Source organism: Carassius auratus, chromosome 40 (genome assembly GCF_003368295.1).
Source record: "Carassius auratus strain Wakin chromosome 40, ASM336829v1, whole genome shotgun sequence".
NCBI classification, from domain to species: domain Eukaryota; kingdom Metazoa; phylum Chordata; class Actinopteri; order Cypriniformes; family Cyprinidae; genus Carassius; species Carassius auratus.
Genome location: NC_039282.1, coordinates 4073426 through 4083628, shown reverse-complemented (window position 1 = coordinate 4083628; position 10203 = coordinate 4073426). Strand labels below are relative to the sequence as shown.

The following is a 10203-nucleotide window of genomic DNA, read 5'->3' as shown; positions in this document are numbered from 1 at the left end:
CTTTAGGCTAGGTCTTTCATGCTAGGCTTTGTTAGATAATAGTTTAACATAGCTCTTTAAAAAAAAAAAGGGATTTGGGCCTTGAAAGCTTGTTTTATAAGTCATAAAGTGTACCATATTCATGGAATCTGCCGGACAATAATTAAAAATCTGCTATCTTCACATAAGCTTAAATTCTACTAACCAAAAAAGCAATGCAGCAGTACCAGATACTAATCCCATGGACTGAACGTTTTCATATTCAAACCAGCAGTCCTGGGTACTTCAGAGAACACTATTGTACTTTTTTTATAAGTGGATCCTAGTGGCACATGTGGGTGTAAAGGACTTGTAACCATGCTGAATTGCTGTGGCTGGTGCCACTGATGGTGGAGGCTGACTAATATGTTGATGTGGCCCACAGTATTTCCATGAGCTTAGGACTGTTAAAAGAGGATATTGGCATGCCCATCCCCCATCAGTACTGTAGATTACACTTCGCAAAAGCAACCTCCTCGAGCACCTCTCCCTTTTCGTCATCCGCCCCGCTACCCCTCCCTCTTCTTTTTCACTAGACAACCCAGTCAAATGATTTATCTCATTTCTTTCTTCATCTGCCTCTCTTCCTCTACAGATGTGCTGGTGCATTTCCTCCAGCCTGCTGAAGACTAGCTTACTGAGGACTGAATGAACTGCAGCACATGAACAGATGCATAGTCAAACCCCAGCCCTGCATTAGCAGAGGCCAACTGTTACAAAAACACTTATGAATCTCATCGACTTAAAAGAAAGTGCATGTTGATTACGTTGGACAGTGGCTAGCCAGTATTCTAAGAATAAGAGCATGTTTACACAACAGTGATTTTAGTAAAAACAGAAAAGTTTTGCCTTTGCAAGTTTTGCATAGAGACGACACCACTGTCAAAGCAATCCCCATTTCCACAGACCCGTGAACACGAGTAAAGTTTCTGTATTATGCATGCCAGGCCAGTAGTTGGCGATGTCACTTTGTGAAGAACAGCTACCGCGCACAAACACATTGCTATAGACTGAACACGTAATATGCATGTGCACAGTTTTCGGTTTGCGTTTTTGTAGTTTACATTGAGACGTTACGGGTATCGTTTAAAAAAAAATACATTCTGAAACACGTTTTCAAAAGTTTGCGTTTTCAGGTGCCCAAAACACCAATGTTGTGTAAATGAACAGCCCAAATGCATAAAAACTTTTCCAGTTCTACTTGAAAATGGTTTTGTGTAAACGCCCCCTTAACGTGCAAGTAACGAATGGTCCCAGATAGGGATGTCAACGATTAATCGATGATCGATTAATTGTCGATAAGAGATGCAATCGATTAAGGCTATCGATGGTCGGTTAACCGATTCAATGTTGGGCTGCGTGCGGCTCATGCGCACTCAACACGTGCGAGCGGCTGTGAGTGATGGTGACGATATATAAAAGCATCATCATTCATTCACAATGTACAAATTAAGCTTTTAATGTGATTTAAACTTTAAAGTACATTAAAATAGAAACAACATAAAAGTTCTTCAACATTAAATGCAATAGAAATGTAGTTACTAATCATTTAATCAGATAACTGTTTTATATCGTGCGCTTTGCAGGGCTGCGGGACACAGTGACAGGACAGGTAGTCTATTCATTCCTACAACTTGTTAATTCATTCCTACGAATTATTAATGTGGCAATTGTCCATGTTTCATTAATTTTGTTCCCTAAATAACCCATGATTTAAGTGAAATAAGGGAACAAATTAATAAATCGAACGAATTCTTAATTCATGAAATCTTTAATTTCCCTTCCCATGTTTACCACAGTAAGAGATGCGAAAACAGTTATTAAAAGCGAAAGATAATAAAATAAACCTGGGAAATTAGAGGGTTAGACTATGAAGATTTAGGAAAAGAAACAATGCCTAAATATACTGAATTTGTGGAAATTCGTGACCAACCGGCAAACCAGAACAAAGCCGCGTAAAAGAAGACTATGGGGTCCAAAAGCATGGTCGCGATCTAACATTTTCCAGTTAACCTATTATTCCTCTAATAAACAAAGCTTTTATACCACACTTGTCATAATCAGATCTTATCATTTCTAAATAAATAATTGCTGGATTCAAAACAGCGATTAATAGGCGCTGTGACCGACACATTCCTGGAGCATTCACTGCTGTCACTAAACGGTGACGCCGAGCATCGTTCACAAGTTTCTGCATGGACCTGACTAGGGCACAGGTTCTAAGCCCTGGGACAAAATGGGATGCTTTAAGGAAAATTTATAGCCTACTAAGTTTTAAATAGGCTATGCGAAATATATCCGACTTAAATAGGCTAATTAAGATTAACGGATTTAAAACAGAAGTGTGGGCGCTCCATAAGTTCACAAAAAAAAAAAAAGGATGACAACGCATTCTGTTTGTTTGCTTTATTTTACAAGAGCACAAATCTTCTGTTTTTATTGTGAGTGTGCACAAATGAAAGTAAACACTTTTGCAGAAAATATATATTTTTTTTAATGTCTCAGCTGTTTCGATCGCCCCGGAGCCTGCTGCACACGTATATTCTAGCGATTCAAACTTACATCGCAGTCTGTTCATTATCAAAATAAAATGTCAACTAAACATTAAAAGGTTACACTGGTCAGTTTAAATAGACCGTAGTATACCGGTCCACTCTGCTGTTATGCCAAGGACGTTTTTGCTCATATGAAGAGGATCATCTTTTCCGTCTATATGCGAATGCGTGTTAAGTACAAGCCTAGTTTACATTATAAATAATAGTTTAACATTCAAATACATTGCGAATATGGAAACATTAAGATTTGTGCCGAATGAGACATGAGCAATAACCTCCAAATAAATCTAGCCAAAGCCGCGCTCGCTCATCCTCGTCTGCACGCATGCACTGTCACGATCTAATGCGCTGTTTGCTGGATTTTTAAAAATCTGCATTTTCTAGGACAGAATCCAGCAGGATCAAATTAATGTGAGCAACTGTGTTTTGGTGCAGCAGCACCGATGTAGTTCACTTAATGTGCAGCGCAGTATCACGCGTGCTTTAAAATACTCATTGTGCTTTAAAATACAACAACGAGCACCACAAAACCATTTAAAGAGGCGCGTTCAGCGTTCTCCGTGCGGGATTGGAAACTGTCAACAAAGTAAAATGACCTCAAAAGTATGGCGCGCTCTCTTCATTTTATCAAATGATCATAATCGCATCTATTCATTTTATAATCCTGCTACTAGCATTTTATTCAGACTAAAACCTCTTTAATTCAAGTGAGAAAGCGTTTTGTGTGTGTGTGTGTGTGGCTTTTGCACATCCTGTAACACCGCTGACTGCGTGCCTGCAATAGACGCATTTTGCAGTATTATGGTTAACGATTAATCGATTAATTGATCGTTAATTTAAACGACGATCGATCATGGAAATAATCGAAATTTGACATCCCTAGTCCCAGAACAAGAAAGAAATAGTAATATCAGTATAAATTGAACTTGTCGTGTCTGTTTTAAATCTGTTCTGTCACGGATTTAGAGTTCAGAGCATTACATGTAACCATTCAGCTGATGTAAATGCTAATCATCATAAAAATTTCGCAAGTGCTGACACATTCTTTTTCCGTTGAACTTCCGTTAACCAGATGTTGCAAAAAAAACAAGTTTGCTATATATGAGATGCTCCTGTGTTCCTATATTACTCCAAGTTGGAATGAAATGAAAATTCGCCTAATTAATGGAAATGCAGTGTATACAAACTTGCTTTAATAAAAATTCATATTTTACATATTATTTATCAGCCAGCACTGCATTTCTCAAATGCATTGTGTGTATTTGATGTGAGGTGATCGTACATTGGTGGCGATGGAGCTACGATCTACTTAGATGCTTTTGGAAAACGCAGCCCAGATCTCTGAAAACATTTTTTTTTACAAGCTGGCCATTTCATATGATGCAATTTTTATGGAAGCATATGATTTTTAGGGAAAAGTAAGCATAAAGGTCTAAATCTAAGTCAGCAGGGTGTGAGCTGTGATTGTACAAACAAATCAAATCATACAAATAAGAATTAGTTACCAATTTACCAAAATGTACAATAGTAATGTTGTTTTAGCATTTAAATTAGATGCATTAAATCTATTCATATTTTACACAGCTGCCAAAAAGAGAAGACAATATTTTAAAATTAAGCAATTATTCCTCCAGAGATGGAGATGGACAATAAAGATGCATTTTTCTTGACTTTCTTGCTTCCGTTTAAAATTTCACCAAGTGCTGCAAAATGTTGGTATTTAGATCTACCAGCTTAGATGATTTTTTCACAGTTCCTATGAAATGTACGTTTATGGTTTTCCTCTCAACCACTATCGGTGAAGAATTCATCCTAGTTCACCAAGCGCGAAGCCAAGGATGCACAAAGCAGCATGAAATTAGTTCCATATTCATCAGCATCACCTTGGAGAGGAGTTTCAGTTTTAAAAAGTGTCAAAACATCTCATTTGTATGCAGAACCAAATGAGCTATTTGAAATGTACTCGCCAAAAGTGTTAATACTGAAGATGCTCAGTGAATTTTCAGAGATTGTCTGCTGAAGACACCTGCATTAACCATGGACCGCAATGCTTGCAAACACCCAAGATCCTTCAATGCAGTAGAGAACCATATATCCTCAGAGGCATTTGTCTGCTATATTGAATTGCCCTGCTGTGTTTGCTGGCACAGGCTATGTGTTCACATAAATCGTTTCCTGTGGTGTAACATGGACCTGATGTCCTGCCGCATGTAAACTGCTTGAAAAGACTGCAGGACTGACAGGGATGCTTACAGGTGCACTTGTACGGTTATTTTAGTTGGGCAAAATCCCAGTGCTTATTATTTTTTATAACATATATCACATTCACACTGCATAAAATACATATTTGGGGACCTATCACCTCATTTGTGAGTGTTCACACACTGTATACTCTGGAAACTGCCCTCCACTTTGCACTACTTGCGGGATGCTCTTCACAGATCATATTGAAGCCTTTATGTTTCCCTCTCTGACAATTTATAGTTTCCCTTAAACGAGTATTCCTTTGGATCTCCAGTGAAAATATCTAGTGGGACAGTTTGTCTTGTAGAGAGATGAATATTTCGACCCTCTGCACTTTAATAATATCTGAAATCTGGAGAGAGGATCTATCTACCTAATAACGGAGAAAGAAGAACAGCTATAAATCTCATCTGATGGACCCACGTTTAGCAACGGACCATGCCATGTACTGCTCTTCTGCTGCAAATGCATGTTCTGATTCATTCTGTCACACACTAGCGCTCAGCATAGCGTACACACAGTCTTACAGGGCCGAAGATGCCCATGACCATGCAAGTTCTAGATACTAGAAAATGCAGTGGACATTTGATGTTGACTCCTTGATGGATGCAGATGTCCACCTTTCAATGCAAAAGGAGTGAGGGATATAGAACACTATACTACTATAATCTGTTAAAGGCAGCACTAGGCACAATCATTATTTGTTTAAAGCACTGCACTATTGGCGATCTCCTTTCAGGCCAGCCTCTGATTGCCGTAAAACCGTGCAGACCACCAGTCCAACATATCAGTGAGATCAAAAAAACAAAGTCATTCTCAATCAAACAATGCTTTTTTTAAGAAGAAGATACCTCAAAAAGAGTGGCTTTGTTGAGGAGAGGTGTGATATTACTTTTCAAAGTCACAGGACTAGCAATTTTCACCAGACAGATGATGGGAAAAATCCCATAGACTTACACTGATAGAAGGACACAAACCATTCTTAAGGTTCAGAATAGGGATGCACATATATTGACCATTTAAACATTAACCGAAAGTACGAATTTTTCCAATTAATACTATGTTAAATGATTGAAAAAAAAATCCCCAAGTATTTTAATGTATGCTGCACAGTAAAAAAAAAAAAAAAAAAAAAAAAAACACTATACATATATATATTTGTTGACTCGTATGCACATGTTGACACGTGCATATTTCAATGAGCAAGCACCTGCTTCACCTTCCCTTAGTTAACTGATGTAGAATACGAAACATAATGGCAAGTGGCACGTGTACGTGTAGAACTCAGCATCACTGAACAGAACACCTGTGTTTTGAGTGGATTGTAACTTAACCACCTCTGATTGGCCACTGCGTTCATTAAATCGACAGATATGATTGGCTAGGACCAGCTGATGAATAGTCCAGAACTGCAGATTGATGGGATTTTTGTTGGGGGTCTAACACTTAACAGGCAGGGCTCCTATTGACACGTTACGAAAAAAACAAACAAAAAAAAAACAGACAAAAAGCCAAATAAACACTTTTGTAAACTGGCAACATGGATAATATCAATAACGATAATTTCATTGCCCAATATTGGCATATTAATCAGTGTTACATCTCACATCTCTTGGCTTCTTGCAAATTAAAAAAACATTTATTATAAAAATATAAAATAATGATTCATGATGTATTAATATAGTATCATGACAAAAAAAAACATTTTTTTTTTGTGAAATTTCATGAATTGTCCAATTCTAATGTCCAGATATTTTTGCATGTATATTCTCCAAACTACTTTCCTCAGATGTTCACACTGATGAGACTGAGTCATCAGGAAGCGACACCCTCCCTCGGTCTTCTTCAGTCCACATCTGACGATCTTCCCACAAGGTGAAAAAAGAGTGAAAGTGAGGACACCATCATGCTCCTCTACCCTTCTAAACAACTCTTAAGTTGAAGTGCAACAGCACAGAACACTACATATAGACTATAGATGCTTGCAGCCCACTATAAGATGCCTGCGCAACAGTGTGATGACTGACAGTGAGTTAGGTAGCTTTGGAGAAATAGGTCATAGAGCTAAAAATACCTATCTGTGTCTCTCTCTCTCCTCTTGAAGACAAAGAGAGTCTCTCCGGAAAAGAAAAATGAGTGAGTGAGTGCAATGAAGAGAACAGCCCACCAGTCTCAGAAGAAGAGAAATGACTTTATAGAATTGCGGCCGCTAATGCAAACAAACATTAAAAAGGGCCTGAGTCTAGAGACTGGGAGGAAGGGTCTTCAGATTAAGAGCAACAGTGTGAAGAATTATAGAGATCAGCGAGGCAAAGTGTAATAACTATCCAAGAAGTCTGAATCCTAGCAGATGACTGGAAGAGACAGGACACCATCACTTTAGCAGACTGAAAGAGTTAGCCGAAAATAGAGGATAAATAGAGACAGTAAGTGAACCTGTGTAATAACTAGAGAGATGTGATTTCCAAGTGGAGCAAAAGAGACTGAACAAAGAGAAATACACAACTAATCCAAAGATTCCCAATGAAATGCCATCAATTTGGTGAAGGCATGCCAGTTAGCAGATAATCAGCAATCAAGGCAGGCATAATTTAAACACCATCTCTGAAAAATGAGTGATTTATAAAAGCCAGTAATGGACGTTGGCTTGGCTCCTCAACTGATATCTCTTTAACTGGGTTCTTTGAAGAGTAAAACATCACAGTAATTCAGACGCTGAGTGAAACCCCTCTTTCTGTTCATTCATGTTTCTCATGCAAATATCTCAAATGCACCGAGAAGCACACCTGATCTTGAATATGAATAAAAGCATCCGTCCACAGTCAACAACAAAGTTCACCGCTACAGAAAAGTGTTAGTGCCACTGAGGTTAATCAATCACTTAATGGCTACAGTATTAATGTACAATCGTATAACACTTTAAAATTAGGTCCCGTTGGTTAATGCACTAACTAAGTAATAATACATTTATTACAGTATTTATTTAACTATTAACTCTCCCAGCGTTGGTTACGCCAATTGCTTCAGAAAGGTCATGTGAGGCACGGAGTAAGCTATATTTGCTGCACATATGTCCACACACACTTAATTTCTCAAGTCTGAATACATGTTTTTACGAAATACTTGACTGAATTCAAATTGTCGAAACTGTTCGTTTAAATTTGAGTAAGCTGTATTGTAGCGCAATGGTAACCAACTGATGAATGTTATTTCACCGATATTACTCTCGTTTGTTTGTTTGTTTTTTTCCTTATATATACATTTTAAGTTATTCAAATGCTATAACTTGTCATAAGGTAAGAGTTCATTACCTCATAAAACCCTGCCTCCTCTCTGACTATGAACTTCCATTCACAAAGCAAAAATAATATGGATAATAATGAATAATTGATGTAGTCAAATGTTTGGCAGCAGTGTCCAGTGTAGTCACAGATTAGACAATCCATTTAAGTTAAAAAATGAGACAGATAATGTATAATTTCACTATATATATATATATATATATATATATATATATATATATATATATATATATATATATTCTTATTATTATTATAATTTTTTTTTTTTTTTTTTTTTGGAGAACGTTTTAAACCGCTCTATTGGGAGGTTATCAGCAGCTGCAACCAAAATGCAACGTTGTGGAGACGTTTCAAGCTTGCTGGGTCCAGGTGGCCAGTTGTGGTTGTTAGCCTACAGGAGAGAGATGCAACCTCCGGGTTAAAACCCCGGCACAGGTGCAATGTCCCCTACATCAGATGTAAAAGCTACACTCACATAATCATGCCAAACACAAACATGTCTCCCCATTCGGAAGGTCTCCGTCGTCTCTAGCAGACGAATGTAAAGCAATTTTTGGCACTGAGCCCGTGTGGCGTCTGCGTGCCGAACGCCGAAAAAAATGTGTCAGCGTGCACAAAGGAATCTAATGGAAACTTCACAGAATGTGCACAGAATTCTTCACAGAATGTGCACTGCTGCAACGGCGCATAAGAGAGATCAGATGTTACACGCCACTAAAATGCCATGTTTAATAAACATGTTCTTGCTTCTGAAATAACATAAAGAATTAATTTCCACGATGCTTGTAATTTGTACAACCGAATGTGTGTGATCAGCGCGTGCAATGTAACCACTGAAAACCCGCTCTTAACTATAACATTTTCCAATTCTGTCAGCTTTGCACCTAAATCCTGTGATAGACAGCATGCCAGTTCATTTTTGTTTCCCCATTATCTTATGTAAAAACAAAAAGGTTCAAGTCGTTTATCTCGAGACTCGGAGACCAGTGAACTCTCCCGATTCCAGCACCAACAGCTGTAAGTTCCCAGTGATCAATACTGACCAGGGACGCCGGGTCAACATTCTCCACATTCCTCCATATCATCACTGTGCATATGCAGAAATGACACCCGAGACTCTGCACTTTATAACATGCCATATTTGCCCAGATGACAAAATGTCGCCGCGTGCAGTATTATTTATTGCATTTCAACATGCATTCGTAGTTTAAAAATCGCCGGCATTTAATACTGTTAAAGATGTTTGTCTAATTTGTGAATTAGAAAAAAAACGCTGTTTGTTGCATGACATGTATTCCATGAAGCATGAAAATATAAATATTTTTTTACTTACGATTTCAGAGGATTTTGGACCACTGTGGCCATTTTGATATAGAATGATACAATGTAAGACTGCAGATCCCCGGTATTGTACATGTAATATAGCAGCAATTTCAATTTCATTCATTCTCTGGGGCTGCGGCTGGATCGGCCAGCCAATGGGAGCACGGCTGGCTGACGGTGAGTGCCGGGAAATGTAGTTTTTAATCCCTTGATGGCTTTAAGGGTCAGACGCGCGTGTACTACAAATAGCACAATGCACTGCGGTTAACTGTATACTAGTCCCGCCTTGATTTTGTTTGGGCAAGCCAAAACATCTACTGTAAAGTCAAGGTTGGATTGCTGGACTGTCTGTCAGTATTAATATTTTTGCTCTCGTGTTGGTAGCTTCTTTGATTCGTAGAGAATTGGAAATATTTTTTTGAGAGTGATAGGCACTCATGAAGAGCGATGAAGTCAATATTTATTTTCTTAGTATGCATATATTATATTTTTTAATATATTAGAGATAATCCGAACATGTTTCGTTAGGAAGTTGTCAAAATTATTATTACATACATAGCTTTATTCTCATATATATATATATATATATATATATATATATATATATATATATATATATATATATATATATATATACAGTACAGACCAAAAGTTTGGAAACATTACTATTTTTAATGTTTTTGAAAGAAGTTTCTTCTGCTCATCAAGCCTGCATTTATTTGATAAAAAATACAGAATAAAATGTAATATTGTGATATATT

General features: G+C 37.6%; 1 pseudogene; it reads right to left on the bottom strand.

The window, feature by feature from the left end:
• LOC113058301 (zinc finger protein neuro-d4-like) overlaps positions 1-9596 on the bottom strand; it is a 43985-nt pseudogene extending 34389 nt beyond the window's left edge.
• Positions 9597-10203: the final 607 nt, after the last annotated feature.